Source organism: Corvus moneduloides, chromosome 5 (assembly GCF_009650955.1).
Source record: "Corvus moneduloides isolate bCorMon1 chromosome 5, bCorMon1.pri, whole genome shotgun sequence".
NCBI classification, from domain to species: Eukaryota; Metazoa; Chordata; class Aves; order Passeriformes; family Corvidae; genus Corvus; species Corvus moneduloides.
Genome location: NC_045480.1, coordinates 56,698,699 through 56,716,003, shown reverse-complemented (window position 1 = coordinate 56,716,003; position 17,305 = coordinate 56,698,699). Strand labels below are relative to the sequence as shown.

The window sequence follows — 17,305 nt, the reverse complement described above, 5'->3', positions numbered from 1 at the left end:
TGTGCCATCAGTTGTCATGGTGCCAGGATTTGACAACTGCAGCTGATACAGCATAGTATCACTTTCAAGCCAAAGTTTTTGTAGAGATGGAAGAGTCTTCAATCAGGAAACCTGATGAATTGATTCCCTTGTGATACATGGGCAGTGAGTGAAAGCAGCACTACCAGCCATTACTGAAATGAGATTGTGGAGTTAGAGGAGATGAGGTGGAAGGGAAGAGCAATAAAATCAGGAAAGTTAAAAAAAGGAGGGGATGAGTCAGAAAAAAGAAGGGAGGACAGGACAGATAGTGTTTGTTCAAAAAGATACAAGAAAAGATGAGGAGAAAAAATAAAAACAGATGAAGAAAAGCAAAGGAATAAGGATAAGGTAAACAAAAACAGAAGAGGAATTTACATGAGTGTTATTTTTTAATTTACAATCAATCAGAGTTGTCTGAAATTATCAGTTGTTTACAATGGGAAATCGGGAGTTTTCTGGTTTTGTCTGGAGGAGGGTAGGGGACTTTTTTTCTGTAAGGGAGTAGAAGCCATGCGAGTATTTTCTAAAGTAGGAGTATACAAGTCACATAATCACAGCAATTTCATAAATAAGCTTGGTCTTTCTCAGAGCAAAAAGGTAAAGATACATTAATTATCTTGAATTACAAACACGCAAAACAAATTTAAGACAAATTCACACGTATGTGCTCAGCGGGGCTCTAAATTAGAGTGGTATCCGTCCAGGTGCTTCCATCTTTCAAGCAACACAACCCAGCTCTGGCATTTCAAGCAGTAATGTGCCCAGTGAAATTAAATTACCCATTGATAAATGTGGATCCAGTTACTTATTTGACAGAGCAGCTTCAGAATGGTAAACTGGGAAATAAAATATGTGTTGCTTTGTGTCCTCTCTCTAGCAAGTCAGCACTGGCTCGTGAAGTACCACTGGCAAGTGTGTCTGCTGGTTCTCACCATCTGTCTCAGGCCAGTGGCCACAGAAATGTGTTGAAGTTCACTGCAAGTGAGAATATGCTTCCCCAGGGAAATGAGTAGATTCAGGGGAAATCAATATCCATCCATCCGAAGTGGGATACACTGAGGCACAGTGGTCAAAAACATTCTCAGCAGAGACCCAAACCAATTTCCAGTGGGGCATCTGGAGCGAGGAAGACTTTGTGAAGCTCATGGACTTGATTCCCAAATGAGTTTGAAAGGTAATAAAAGGAGTCATAAGGTGTTAAAAACTTTATTGCAGTCTAAGCTGAGACATTGTCCCTGCATAAATTAGAATAAAGGTCAGGCTTTCTTTACCAAATCCATGAAACATGTACAAATCAGCTAGACAGCATTTATCTCCATTATAATTTCTATTCTGATATTAAAAGTAAGAAGGCTAAACAAGCAAATGAACAAAAACCCCAAAAAACCAAAAAATGCAACACAAAAAAAGGGCTTCCGAAAAGAAAATTGGAGAAAGGCTTTTCCAGGAGATAGCTCACCATGGAAAACTGATTTAATAAACTAACTTAACACACATGCTTTGCTTTAAAGCATATATTTATTCCATATTCATCAGACAATCTAAATCTGCATTACGCAGGGATTCAGTAGAATCAAGGCATACGTATAAGATTAAACATGGGTTCAAATGCTTTGCTGAATCAAGGCACAGTCTGGGTATCAAGGAACTGTAATTCTGCTCTTCCTGCACTTGGTAAATTTGATAGTGATGTGCAGGTTATACCTCTTCCATGCCTCTCAAATTATCGTCTGTGGGAGTACCACAGTGTGACTCTGACATACAGAGAACTAATGAATACTTCATGAGACTCTCAGTTATTATTTAATCACAGCTCCTTTATGAGCCGATGGAATTTGTGCTGATACAAAGGCAAAATAGCACAGCACTGAAATGTAATAGTGAAAACAAAGCTAAAACTAAACTAAGTTACTATTAAAAGTAGGAGAAGCACCAAAGAGAAATATGAAGTAATGATTGTAAACACAGATATTTGAAATATTTTATCAAAAAGACCAGTGTTAAAAAAATAGACAAAGTGCTCATTTCTATGGTATGACACTACATTGTCATGCAGAGGATCAATTTTTTCCACAAATGTCCCATTAATTAATCTGTGAGTCAGGGCTAAACCAATCTGCAAGGAGAATGCATAAGAAAAATAAGCATTTAAAAACCTGGCCTAAAGTGCCTATTTTTTTTCCTAAACTTATTTTTTCTCCAAGAATATGTGCAGCAGAATGGAAACTACAGATAGTCAAAAATGAAATCTTTTCTTTGCTTACTAAACTGCTACCACCACACTTAACAGCCCAATCAAGGTTATTAACTCTAAGGTTAACAACTTTAATAATTTTGTTATTCAGAATAATTGTAACTGAGATTTCTTTTTCCAAACCATTGTTATTATGACCAATTTTATGTAGAACTAGTCAATATTCCAGATTTCATAACACCCATGTGCCAAGTCCCAATTCTCTGTGCTCATACTGCATTATTTATACTGTTGTAATAAGGCCTGATCTAAAGCCCTTTGAAGTAAATGAAAAGACTCCCACTGACTTCAAAAGACTTTCTATTAGGCCCAGAGTATTTTCTTTGCAGGGCTTTTGTACTTGATAATATCTGATATGGAAAAATTTGTGCCGCCTCTCTCCCCCTCACCCCTACCCTGGGTGTTATTTTCTATATTTATGGGTTACTTACTAGCTGGACTTTTTTTTTGTTTTGTGGAAGGATAATTTTTAATGAAGAATAATGTTTTAAAGCAAAAGATTGAAAAATTTTACTTCAAGAGTGTCAAAATGAAATATTTTGGAAATAAAAAATTCATTTTGTGAATACTGAAATATTTTAAATATTGAGTAAAATATTTATTCGGTATTTTAGGCTCTTTTTCCTGCAGGTTTCACTTGGGTTTGTGACTAGGTTTATCTTCTTCAAACTGTATTTCTATTAATGAGTTTTCAATGGGTGCTAAATATAATGCTTAGCCATAAAAATCCAACTGTCAATAATGTTGTAATTCACAGAAATCCTTGCCCCTATTAACCTTATTGCCTGTGATAAAGATTTTGAAATAGGTTTCTTTGGACCAGCTCAAACCCCTGTGTATCACGACTGAGTTTGATAAATGTTATATTTCACAGTGAGTCCACCTTTGCTTGAGACCTTTGAGATGTATAATTCCCTGTCTTTTCCTTCCCTTTTTCTAAATTAAAGTAGAGGATTCACAGTCTCCCACCTTATCTCTCTTTAGTCTTTTGTGTAGTAAGATGTGCGTGTTAGCAAAAATACCTTACTTCCTCTTTTTATGCAGTTAGGCCCTCCAAAATAATTTCGAGAAGGTTGTTTTCCATGCAGTATACATGCAACCTTCATAACATTTTCATTATTTTTCATTCATTAGAGGACACAATTTTTCATTAACATTTTTCAGGCCAGCAGCTTCTGGGGGATGTATTTTCTCTCTTACATACAAAATCTTGAGCAGAGGCAGATCAGTTCTTTTAAGACCAGCAACAAATGACTATGTGATGTATAATGAAAGTACGTGCTTTTTCTTTTACTTCCACTAACACCTGAATGCCCTGATGTTTAGATCAGTGTGATACAGTTCAAAGGGTGTGAGCCAAAGTGTACTGAAATCAATAGAAATCTTTCGATTGATCAAAATGGACTTTTGGTCTGAATTTAACACATCCTACAAATTAATTTCACTTACTGTCAATCTGATGTTATAGATTAATTTCTCTAATGAGCAAACTGTGAGCTAACAATTTTGGTTTCCATTTGTTAAAAGATTTTTGTGTCATTTATAATGAAACCATGAGTAGAAGGCATTTTTAACAGAAAGATGCAAGTCAAGAAAGAGATGTAAATACTTCCTAAACCCTCCTTTGGAGGTAGCTGTCTTTGGTAGTGAGCAGTGTCATGCAGATCAAATGGCACAATGACCTCATTTTACCTCCACTCCCATGCTAAATGTCAGATAAAAGGCACCCTTCACAGCACTTGCAAAATAATGCTGAGCCCAGCAAACTCCTTAAATAGAGCAAAGCAGAGGAGTGGAAATATGGTTATTCAAGGACTCAACAGCCCCACATGCTGCAGTTCCATCCTGGAATTAACTAGAACCCTCCTTTCTCATGCCCCTAGAACCTCACATTGCCCCTAGAACCTTCCAGCCAGCATGGTGCCCCCTCAACTTGAAATGCAAACAACAGGTAAACCCTGTTTCTGAACTGTTCCTGTAGCACCATTGAAGCTGGAAACCATCTCTGATGAACAGACACACCCTTCTGGTCATCTGGCTGGACTCACACCAACTGATTCAACTCCTTCAGATTTGAAGATGACAAAAATTTTAGTTCTTTCATGTAGTGATGTTATTCTCTGTCCTGAAGGCTGTCAGCTGGAGGGGGAATTATCACAAGCAGCCAACCTGGAATTCCATCTGAGTCTGTGGAGGCTGATACTTGTTCCTGCTGAGCACCAGAACAGCTCACACTGATTCATGGAAGAGAGAAATGTCATTATTCACAGAGCGTTTCCTCCAGCTGCATATGCCATTTGTCACTTTCAATTAGTAAAACACACAAAGAAAGAGCAAGCTCAGGGCATGGACACCATGTTCACCCTTTTAACAATTCCTAATTTACCAAACACAAGATATTTGTTCCTCCTTTACAATGGCCTTGTGATGAAACAGGCAACTAAAAGCATTCATTCCATGTTATATATTTCAGGACCTCAAACGACTCTATTGTAGTCACAACAAAGGACCATCAAAAGTAACTTGTGGGTACAGAGTTGGAAAATTCACCAGAATAGATCTATCCATCTACCATACCTGCATGGCCACACAAATCTAACAAAACCAGAAATATATACAGGACTGGCAGAGAGAATTAAGATGCCCCTAACACCTGCATTTGCAAAAAAGAGTGCCCAAAACCATTTGCAGAATCGAAGGATAACTGAGGTGAGAAGGGACCTCTCAGGTCATGTAGTCAACCTCCCCTACACAAAGCAGGGTCAGCTAAAGGAGGTTGCCCTAAGACTTCATCCATTACCTTTTTTTAAGATCCCAGAGGATGGAGAGCTCACTCTCTCTCTACACAGCTTGTCCCCATGTTAAATCAACTTTGGAATAACAGGCTTTTTCTTTACACAGAATTTTCTATGTTTCAGTTTGTGCCCATTGCCTCCTGTCCTGTCCCTGGATACCTCCAAGAAGCCTCTTGCTCCATCTTCCTTAGCCTTCTCCATCATATCCATCATATATCTGTCATCCTCTATCACATCCTGGCCCTTTTTTGAAGAGTAAAGCCCAAAACCAGAACAGCATTTAAACTGGGACTTGCTGCTACCAAGAAGAATAGAAGATTTACTGAGAATATGTTCCATATGAAAACCCTTCCTGGAAGTACAGACGTGTCAAGCTAACAGAACAAAGATGCAGACCCTTCAAAGAGGACGACCAATCACCTCTTACTCTGGCTCGTGAATATGATATCAGCATGCACCCATACTTTCACAACTCTACATGATGAGGAGTGTGACAGTCTTCCTGAAAATGGATGGGAATTTGAGTAGAAGTTGCTTCGAAAACATCATGACTCACTTCTTTTTAAGATGAGCAATGTCTCGTCCCTCAGAATGTTATAATGATACACATGTCAGTCAGTGCAGAAATACAGGTTACTCATCACAGATATCTTCATCCTTCCTGAAGCAAGAAATATGTTCATTATAAGCCCAATTCACCAGTCCCTAGGTAGACGAGGCAGATCAGCAACAGAGAGCTCAGCAACACAAACTATGTCACAGATACTACAAGACTCCAAGTTAGTGCAAAAAATCACTGTGGGTATCAGTGGTTAAAACAGATCAGAGCTGGAGTGGCACTGCCTTATTTGATTGGTGGCTTTCTAAGATTCTGATGATGAAAGTTCACGCCCTTCTGCAATGACACATGAAGATGAGACCACATCCATAAGAACAACCTTGTCTGGGGGTGGGTACATACATACGTGGAGGATATATAAACACCTTTTTAAACACCTTTTTTCTTATTATTCTTTATTCTCTGACCCATCTAACTCGAGGGTGTTTTCTAGCCCAGTTCTGAATAAATGGAGGAACAATAGCTGTAACACAAGTGATCCTCTCAGTAGGCATAAAAGTGACTCCAAGAAGAGTTTTCTGTGTCCCATTGAAAATAACTTAATCTTTTTCATCTTGACCTGCAAATTTGCCTCTTCGGGTCCTTTTCAATGCCATCATGATTGTGTCTTCATATCATCATGCACTGCAGTTTTCACAGTACAACTTTGCAAGACACACAAAAGTGTGTCTCCCAGGAATGGAATAAGGAAGGGATGTTCTGATCTGCATGTAACGAGCAGAAAAGGACCTTGCAAGAGTGCCAAAATGAAATACTGCTTGTCCTAGTAATATAGTTTTTCTCTTTCACCCTGGTTGTGATGAGGAAAGGTTGATCCCATTGTCTCTCATCATAGGAAAATATCAGTTTGAGACCACCTGAGGAACCTGAAGTTCATGGGATCCTAGGTGCCAGGGTCCTGAGGGAATAGGATTATATAGTTGCCAAAACGCTCTCCCTCATATTTGAAAAGTCACAGTAGTCAGGCAAAGTCCCTGGTGAATAGAGAAGCAAAAAACCTCACACTCATTTCTGAAAAGAATAAAAAGAGCTACCAGCCTGTCAGCCTCCCCTCTGTGCATAGTAAGACCATGGAAGAGATCCTCCTGGAACATGAGTTGAACCATGGAAGACAGGAAGGTGATTAGAAAAAGCCAACAGGACTTCACGAAGAGCAAATGGTGTCTGACAGTGGAATGACAGCATCAGTGGGCAGGGGAAGAGTTATGGACGCCATCTACCTGGAGGTCTGTAAGGCCTTTGACATGGCAATCCACAGCAATCTTACCTCTAAATTGGAGAGAGGTGATTTGATGGATGGACTGTTAGATGGATAAGGACTTGGCTGGAAGACTGCATACAAAGAGTTAAAGTCAACTGCTCAACGTACAGGTGGAAACCAGTTACAGACAGTGTTTCTCAAGGGGCCATACTGGGACCAGTGCTATTTAATATGTTCATCTGCAACACAGATAATGAGACTGAGGACATCCTTGGCAAGTTTGCAGGAGACAACAAACTGTGTGGTGCAGTTGATTCAATACAGAGAGGGGGCATTCAGAGAGACCTTGAAAGGCTTGAGTAGGGCCCGTGCAAACTTCACGAAATTCAACAAGGCCAAGTGCAAGTCCAGTTTGGATAGGGTTATGAGCAAGCTGGTCTATCTAGTGGAATGTGCTCCTGTCCATGGCAGGGGGTTTGGAAATATATGATAATTCAGTGTCCCTTCCATTCCAACCCATTTTATCATTCTATATGCACAAGTTTGATCTGGCCCACATTTTGATTCATTTTCTTTGGGAAAACTCCTGCCTTCTGTTTACTCACATATATTCTAAAGAACAGGATTTTTAATGAGAAGAGTAAAATTGACATATTTATGTTTGCAGTAACCAATCCTCCTACACAGCTGAGATGGGGACAGTATTTAAATTACTTTTCTGCATCAATAATTTGGATTTCTGTAGCAGAAAATTAATTTGTTTCTTCTCTGTTGAAAAGATCTCAATGCATATTCCTGTATCCCAGCTGGACTAGCAACATCAGAGAAAGAAGCAACAGCACACCTAGATGAAGAAATAGAATACAGATCTCTTCCAAAAGACAATTATATTTTCATCAGATCCTAATGACAAGTATTTCCCTGTTGTATTAAACACAATACAAGCAAAACTTGGACGACAAAGAAATGGAAATAGTAGTGAGCAGAAATATAATTATTATATTCATGCAACACAGGACTGTGCAGTGTGAGTAAACAGCAGAAGTAGTGTAGCTTTTCATCTGATCCCTGCAAGTATATGTCCTTTCCTCTCACTTTTCATGTTCTTATGTAAATATCTGCTGCTGATCAGCAGCACCCAGGATGAAGAGATTACTTGCCTAGGTGGGTCTTCTACTGTGAGCCACTCTCATATGTTAGCAAGAACAGGTTCATCCTCAGATGCAGAGTCATGGCCATATGAATACTCTCAGAACCATTGCAAACAAGTTTAGTTCTCCTTGAATCATGAACTACCATAATAGACATATGCACAAAAATCTTCCTGCGCCCTTTCCTGTACCAGTCCTATTGTCCAACTTCTGTTTCCAAAAACAAAAGAAAAAAGAAAAAGGAAATTACACCTATACTGGCAAAATTTACACCTGAACCTTTTTACCTGAGTGTTGAATTGAATTTTCAAAGCAGAACCTGTACTTGCAGATGTCTATCTTGTGATTGCAGTCAGAACATAAACTTGAAGCCACACTGCTTGGCATTTCTTATTCAGAGCCTGGGTACAAAGCTACAGGTGCTGATGCCAGTGGCACATGATTTGCTCCTGCAGTGATATCGCCTGATTAGCCATCTGCTACTGCATCAAGAATTTTGTTACCTTCAGCTTAACCATGTCATGCTTTCAGCTGATCTGCATTTTGGTTTATGAAGGAACATTGCAGCAAAAGCACTAGTGGTTTATAAAGCTGGTAAAAACAGTGGTAATTTTGAAGGAAACAAAAAATGCAAATGAAAATATTTCCCTGTTGTCTGCTCTCTGAAAATGACAATACATTTAAAGGCGAACACTTTCTATTATCTCTACTTATATAGACATCATTACTTGGAAAGGGGTACTTGAGCTTTCTGTAAAAATTAAGCAAGTTCAGGCACTGAGTAAGGAATTCCTTTGCTTCTGATAATATTCAAAAACGAGGGCAGAATTCAGACTAGCACACAAGTAGAGACTTCGTGACAGGGAGGTATAGCACAGCCACAAGGAGCCTAAAGAGATCAAGAAAAACTGTCCTGCCCAAAGGAACACGAATATTAATGTCCACATCAGAGTGAAGTCAACCATTTTCTTTGGTAGTTTCAGCCATCCCTACAGCCCTTGCTTGCCTGTAAATCTACTTATATTGTTAAACATATTTGTTTCGAACCATCTGCTTAAGAGCAGGGGCTAATGGAAAATAGAAATGGCCTTGGAACAATTAATGGAAGGCAAGTGCCATTAAATGAGAAAAGATTGAGGAGCCAGATGGCTGGTGTCGACGCTGACTTACAGCTACAGAAACTTGCCTGACTTCCCCTGCAGAGAGAAGTGATTAACTCTGGTGAAACTAGATTGTCAAGTGTTCTCTCATAGCCTGTGTGTCAGAGGGGAGAGAGAAGACCTCTCCCTAGATTTAAGGCCCGTTGTGTACTTTGGAGCTTAGCAGAAAGTCACACACTAATCTTCACAACGTGGATGAGCAGCACACTGAGCAGATCATACAGTGTCCAGAATAAAACCAAGCATCATCACGATCTGCTCGTATTTACCCCATACTCTTCTTAAGATACAGGGCATTGCAGAGTGGTACAGAAATTGGCTGGTCTCAGTCTTTACTAGCTGACAATTCAGATTTTATATTGGACCACGTCCTTATGTGGACACCAATTGAAGCCTTTTGCAAGAATTTGAGTGGTGTTTGCTTGCAGGGAGATAAGCCCTTGAGGTTTTCAGTCCTTTTGGTAGAGCAAATCCAGAATAAAAACAAAGCCCACCACACAAAATCACACACTTTTTTCTGCAAGTTAGAACTTCCTTTCACTTTTCCCTTTATTTTTTTATCAGATTCCCAAATGTCCTTCCTCAGGTCAAAAGCAAGGAAAACAGATCCATTACAGAGATAGCTCAGACAACAGAATTTGTCTTCCAGCATGAGTACATTGAGGTACCACAAATCCAAACTCTTGCTCCTACACACTCACGGAGATCCTGTTTGACCATATACTTCAATATGAACATTTATTCTTCCACCCATAAGATTTTGCCTGAATCTTAAAATACTGTTTATCATTCTGCAGGGTCCATGACTGAAAGGCAGAATGTAGCCTACAGATCCAACAAATCTTTTGGAAAAGAATTTTAGCTGCATATTAAATTTAATATAAATACAGAAGAATATATTTTTTCATATAAGTAATGAAATTAAGAATTCATTAAAAGAAATTCCATTACCTGGCAAGTACAGTCTAAGCTACAAATGTGTCACAGAATCTGTTAAGATACAAATTAGGATTCCTATGAAAGGAGCTTGATTTTTACACATTTATGTTCATAGATTTTATAGTGATACCAGAATCAACTTGTTAGGCTATGACAGAGTTTCCAGTTGGATTTCAAACACATCCATTTCTAGAATGAAAAATATGTTCTTGAAATATGCCATGGAAAAAAATATAAGGGACTAAATAAAAAGAAATGAGATTTGTTTTAATTTCCTGCAGAGAAGAAAGACCAGGAAAACATTGACTTTCTTTCTTCCAGTAATGCAAACATTAATATTACAGAAGTGACAAGAAGGTAGTCACTTTTCCCAGGGGTAAGAAGGAAGCAGGAACAGAGGAAGGGGCCAGGATGAAATAAATTAATAAACAGCTCTAGCACACGGAAAAGAAGCTAGTATAACCTACTAGGATATTTAAAGAAGTATGTCTTCATGGGGAAGGGAATCCATTTTTCTCCAATGCTTGACCATCTAATTGAAATATCAGCAGATTAAACAGATAGAAAACAGAGAAAATTGGAATCTACCAGATGCTGCTCTAAGTAAGCATTGGTCCTGTTAAGATGTGAATGAATTATTCATGTACTTTTGTCATGAACAAAGGGCCACAGGTGACTGCAATTGAAACACATGGACCAAGCACTGGTGATGCAAGAAGGTTTATTGAAAAGAGCCACAGATATTTATACTGTTTAAGCTCCTGCATAACAATTTCCATTTGTTCTGTTTACATACTAGTTAATGCATAGCAAACTATAATGTTACTTTTTCTTTTGCACACTCGCTTATCTTGCTTCAGGATGTTCTGCAATCTTCAACAGGGTGCTCTGTTCTGTGGAAAAGGACATGATTTTTGCAGTTTCTTCTATCTGCATCTTTCTCATAGCTCCTGCTGTACCATTATTAACAAGTTACCCACGCTGCTCATGTTTAACCCATTCTGTTCTGCAACACAGAGGAACTAGCAGTGCATGCTCTGGGTGTCTTTATTTCTTTATTCCATGAACACAACATATTCCATTTGGCACATAGTTTTTAGCCACCCTATTTTGCTCCCCAGCAGTGATCAGCAGCTGTCCTTGTAGGAAGCTGAGCTTATACATTTGGAGTACCTGAACCTTTTGGCCTCTGTAGTGGAACATATGTCATGGTAGGGATCATGAGCAACAGCAGCAAGAGATATGATACGTAGCTTGGTTCTTCCAAAGAACAACTTGAAGGTCTATGGGGGATGTAAGGGACACTCAGTGTGCAAAATCATGTCTTGTTACCTTCAGTTATGTGTAGTGTATGCCTTCATCAACAGCAATATTAGAAACCACCCACTGCAGTTCCTGAGGAAAAATGCTGTGCAGACCATGAAAGTATTCCACCAAAATGCTCTATTTTCCTATAAAAGTTGAACCCTCTGAGTTATATTAATGGTTCGTTATATTAATGGTTCCATTAACATGATTCCAAACAATCTCTGTTGCAAACTTACCAGTTTGAGCCCCCTCAATTCTACTGGGCCAAGCCCAAGAATCTCAGCAGAAGTAAGGGTTTATAATTGCTGGTTGCTACAGGAGCAAAATTAATATTTCTTCTGCCATGCCTGCAAGACAAGGGAATATGGGGATAAAGGCAAAGATAGATTGATATAATTTTTGCATTTTTCTATTCAGGACAGTCTCTCAGGTTTGGATATCCTCCTGTTTTCCTGTTTCCCAAACAAATTTATGCGTTTGTACACACCTGTATTAAGGCTTCACTCCAAGAGAGTCCTTAGTCACCTTTCACCTGGTTCTGGTTGCAACAGCTTCTTTGGGAAGTCCAAAAAATTTCATCTTTCTGTCATTTTCTCTCTCTGTCATTGAGGTATAGGTTGCTTGCCTCCATTTTACCCACCAACATCACAAGAGACAGGCAGGCACAACACAGATACTGTGTTGTGTGTTGTGTTCTTTGATACTGGCCCTTCTCGAGGTGAGGAATTGAACTGACTATAGCTCAGATTTGTTTGCTAAGCAATACAGGAAATGTGAGTGACTTCGAAAGAATCATAGCCTCATAGAGTCCTTTAGGCAGGAAAAGACCTTTAAGACCACAGAGTCCAACCGAACACCACCATGTTCACCACTAAACCTAAGTGTCACACCTACATGTCTCCATGAATGTTGACTCAACCGCTTCCCTGGGCAGCCTGTTCCAATGCTTCATAACTTTTTTGGTGAATAAATGTTTCCTACTATCCAACCTAAGCCTCCCCTGGTACAACCTGAGGCCATTTCCTCTTGTCCTATTGCTTGTAACCTGGGAGAAGAGACCAGTCCTGCCCTGGCTACAACCTCCTTTCAGGTAGCCAAGGTCTCCCCTGAGTCTCCTTTCTTCCAGGCTAAACAATGCCAGTTCCCTTATCTGCTCCTCAAAAGATTATTCTCTAGATCCTTCACCAGATTTTTTGCCTGTCTTTGGATGCTTTTTTTTAATTATTAAACTTGATTTGAAGTGCTGAAACTTAGCCAACAAAGTTCATTACAAGGGTGGACACATATGGAGGATGCTCAAGGGAAGAAAGAAAGCCGACTTTGGTGTTAGATGTTAAAGATTGCAGAATGGACAGGATCAAACAACAGTATTTGATATGGCCAGTGCAATCTAAACCACTAGTACTTGAAAATTCACTTTGACACAAGGAACTCAATGTGCTGAAAGAGCTTTGTTCCAGGAAAGAAAAGAAAACCCATTAACTGTGTGTGCACACAGGTTTGTGTGTATGCACACACATTTGAGGTACGTTTTTCCCACACACTTCAAACACAGGTTATCCGGTCAGTTAGTACTCATTCTGTACATTTAAATACCTTTATTTATATGGGAGATTTTCAATTGAGGTTGTTACAGGAGCTTTCAGCTGGAAGTATTACAAAAACATTTCTTGATTCCCATTCTTAGAATGCAGACAAGTTTTGATTTTTTAGCAGACTTGTTACATTGCATTTTTGAGCTCAGACAAAACTTTTAGAAGAGTGGGACAACACTATCAGTGGATTTTTCTCCAAGCTCTGACTAATTAATACTCAAGGTTGAGTTATTGCTGAAAAGCTACTGTTAGCACCACAGTTAAAATTCCTGGAGGAAAAGGTTACCCTGTGTGGTTTTGGAGTCTATTCCTTCCTTAAGTAGTAGTATATAGCTAAAGCAGAAAAAAGGCCCTTCATGCATTAGAACTTTTTAAAATCACAGCAATATTTTACAAATCTCTTCAGGTTTGTTGGATTCTGTACAACTGTCTGGAAGGGGTCTTTGCCATGGAGAAAGTAAGCCCACAGTAAACTGCAAGGATGGTTCAGTTACAGGATTCTTCCTTTAGGTTATCTTCAGCCTGGCTGTGTTTGGAACATGTAGCAAAAATGAGAGAAAGAGTAGAAAGCTGAACAGGTACAAATAAACACAGTGAAATTATTGGATATCATTTCATTCTCAGACAGACTTTTGCATCAGTCATAGATTTTGTCAGTGCTGGTAAGCTTGGGTTAAAAGCATTGCTACCATAAACTTTCTGTTTTGGTCCCCTATGTGAGTAATCATTACCAATTTTACATTGTGATGTTCAAATTCAATATGAAGAGAAAAAGTCTAGTTTGTCTGGCAAGGAGAAAGCATAGATATTTCCAAGTAGTATAAAATATACAAGCAGCAGTATATTAAAATAGAATTAATTTGAAACACATTTGATCAGTAAGAACAGCAGTATCTTTCAGCAGTGTATTAGAGCTTTTTTTTCTGACATCTTACAGAGCTTTCTTCTAGACTGTGTCAAGACAAGAGCAAAATTAAAACCAACTGTACACCGACCTTTATTCACCTCATCTCAGTGCAATATGGTGAAAAATGACTTAGATTAAATAGCAAATGATCCACTGTTTTTCCTTCTTTGTCAGCCCTTCACATAACATTGTGGACATTTTCTCCTAGATTTGTTCTTGCAAAGGAAATAAAAGTTTCCACTCCCAAAGTGAATTCTCTTAGATCAGCAGAAAGTTTACCACGTGTTCTAGACTACCAAGGCATCTATCATGGGCCACTTCCCAAGTCTGAATTTCCTGGTAAGTATCCCTTTAAGGTGCTGTGAGGAGACTTCCAGAAACATTTTTGAGCTCTCTAAATTGGATGACAGTGTGATCCTTCCTACTTTTCTTTCAACTTACAGAGTTCACAACATAAAATCAGCAAGCACATGGGGATGTGAAGCCACCAGTGGAGCATCTGGTACAGCAGAGAGAAGCAGATCAAGAGAATACAAAGCAGTGAGTCTGAAAGATGAAATGTCTCCAGAAAACTTTGTCTATGAGAGTGAACATACTTGTGCCCACACCAGTAGCAGCCAGGCTCAAGTGTCCACCTTAAATAACATCTCTGAGCTACATGGACCATCAATCTAAGCCAATGAAACCATTCCTATGGCAATCCTATAAGCAAGAGGCATTACTTTACCCCTAAAAGGAGAGCTGTAAAAGATGAAAAACTTGGAAATATTCCACTGGAAAAAACCAGAAATTTTGCAAAGTTCTTTTCCCTTACTGTGTCTAAAAACATATTTGAAGCTTGTGGAAGATAAAAAGGGATGTTTTTGAAGGGTTTTATTAGTAACAATTTATCAGTTTGCAGCCACGGAAATTAAAAATTTAGCAAATGTTTATTAACACGTGAGGAAAACTGGTGGAACATCCATTAACTGCAACTAAAATATTAATAAAATGCTCATAAACATCACAAAAGGGTAGAGCATTAGCACTGTCCCTTGAGCCACACACAAGTATAGATAAAGATGTCCTCTGCAGCAGGATTATTGGGGAACTGATCAGGTTCCAACTCCGTAAGGATTTTACCAAACACTGCTACTATTCCAAGGGACAGATAATCTTTGAGAAAACACACACTCTGACTCTTCCATAAAACATTTATATACACCAGCTTTCATTTTTGTTTCAGAGGCTTTGGATCTCTGCTCTTTGTGTTTATCTACTTTCTCTACTACTTTCTCCTCGACCAGAACTCATTTTTTGAGAAAACTTTCTTCCCTTTAATTTGACCATCCAATTTAATTTGATACAACTTTTCATTTGTAATGTTTGTCTTTCAAGTTATGTGCAAGCAGATAAAAATGAAGTTAAAAATCCCCTTTCAACTTGTAAGCTCAGATCTTCTACAAGAAAGTTTATGTGTTTACACATATTATACACTGGATTTCTAGTAAAACTACTTAACATCATATTTTCCATTTATTTCATGAGCTTGAGTATCTGTCTGGGAGGCAAGACTTCCAGATTTTTATACCAAGGAACAAACCAGTTACATTTGCTCAAAACAATCAAGGAAAACAGGTAGAGAAACAACTACCTAGCAATGTAGGAAATCCACACAGAGATCCCTGTAATGAATCAGGCAGAGGTAAAAGTTGACACTGTCCTTCACCTCAGATGAATATGCCTCTTCTTGTTTAAATTATTACTTATTAAACAGGGCACAGCTGCAACAGGGAGACAGAAAAAAGTCATCCAACAGCAGTCAGCTGCTCAGCCGTTCAACACCCTGAGGGAGGTTTGTGCCCTCTGAGTCTTCAGGTGGGTCTGCCATTTCCTCCCTGGCCTTAATCCACAGCCCATCACATCCTCCTGAGAAACATGGTATGCTGGTTTGGTGTCATCTAATGAGGTCTCTCAGGTCTCTCTTTCCCATCATCCAAATACTCAGCATTTGGAGACACAGAAGTCCAAGTTACAGAAATCTGAGAAATAAGACAACTCTTAATTAAACAAAAATTAAAATAATGTATTGAAAACAGAAAAATTGAATAATTACAGAAATTAGAAAAATACAAGAATTTGGGATCCTACAGCTCGATAGATGGTATGCCCCAGGAGCGCAGGGATTTGAGATCTTCTGGCTGAAACAGCACTGGACCTCAGGTAGAGAAAAAGGACTTGCAGTGCTGAGCTGGCTTTTAGCTGGTCCGAAAGTAAAAAGTTACTAAAGGCTCCTTAATAGGAGTAAGGCTTTTAATGCCCAGCACTGATATCCACCACAACTAGCTGGCATGGGGACACATTCTCTGTCTGAACTTTTTAAGACCGGTCTCACTGTTTCATAGTGCCTTTGCTCCGCCCCAGCCCGCCTACAGCCCGCCCCTTCGGTTTAAAGTGATTGGTGCTTTCCCTTTGACAGATCATCTCCATCCACCAATAGCTCGTCGTTGTCAGAGGGGTGGTATCAGTTGAGATAAGGGTGCTAAGATGCCTTCATTAAAATTCAGGTTGCCACGGAGCTTGCCTACAGGGTAACGGCTATGGGGCTAAAAATAGCTGCTGGCTGTTAGAACTGGGGTTTTTGGAGTTACCCCTTGGACCAAAGTGCAAGTAAAAACACCTAAAAAAAAATTAAAATACATCTAACATCTTAAAACACTTGTAAAAGTATACAGTAAATACAGGAAAGATAACTCTTATGGTGTACAGGTGGTTTGAAGTTTGAAAAGGGAGCATAAGTTGGGGATTTTTAACTGGGGAATTTTTAACTGGGAAGGGTGTAACTCTCTTAATAAACTACTTTGAACAAATGAAAACACTGATAATGGAACTTCATTTTTGTACCTGGGCTGATGGGTTAATTTTAACATTCAATTTAAAAATATTTAACTCAGAATTAATTAATTAAAGCACTTAATATGCAAAGACCAAGCACAATTAGGGATTTCATGTATGACAAGAAATATCCAATTCCACCTGTCCAAGCTGCTATCCACTTTTTCTTACAAGACATTATTAATTTCTAGGCACTGAGTCTTGCCTCCATTAGTGTTTGTCAGCACAGAGGAGGATGAAGCTGGTCCCTCTTGCCTCTCCACTGTTGTGACTAGGAGGAGAAGGTTGCACCTGACAACATGGTGAAACAGAAAGCCCTTTTCCTGAACAATACACAGAGGTTTTGGGGGAGAGGACGGGCAGATCAGGCACCATTACTTGGTTCCTGGCATTTCTACCATGACATCCCACAATAAAACCTTCCACAAATAATTTTCTGTGGTTCTATGACCACCAGCAGTTCAGAAATATTACTCAAAGG

General features: G+C 39.0%; 1 long non-coding RNA gene across 2 annotated transcripts in view; it reads left to right on the top strand.

Moving 5' to 3' along the window:
• Window positions 1-12,527: 12,527 nt before the first annotated feature.
• The window catches only part of LOC116444533, a 48,221-nt gene continuing 43,443 nt past the window's right edge, over window positions 12,528-17,305 (top strand). For both annotated transcript variants that reach the window (XR_004240371.1, XR_004240372.1), the window contains exons 1-2: window positions 12,528-14,289; window positions 14,394-14,490. This is a non-coding gene — a long non-coding RNA (uncharacterized LOC116444533). The remainder of the gene's footprint in view (window positions 14,290-14,393; window positions 14,491-17,305) is intronic.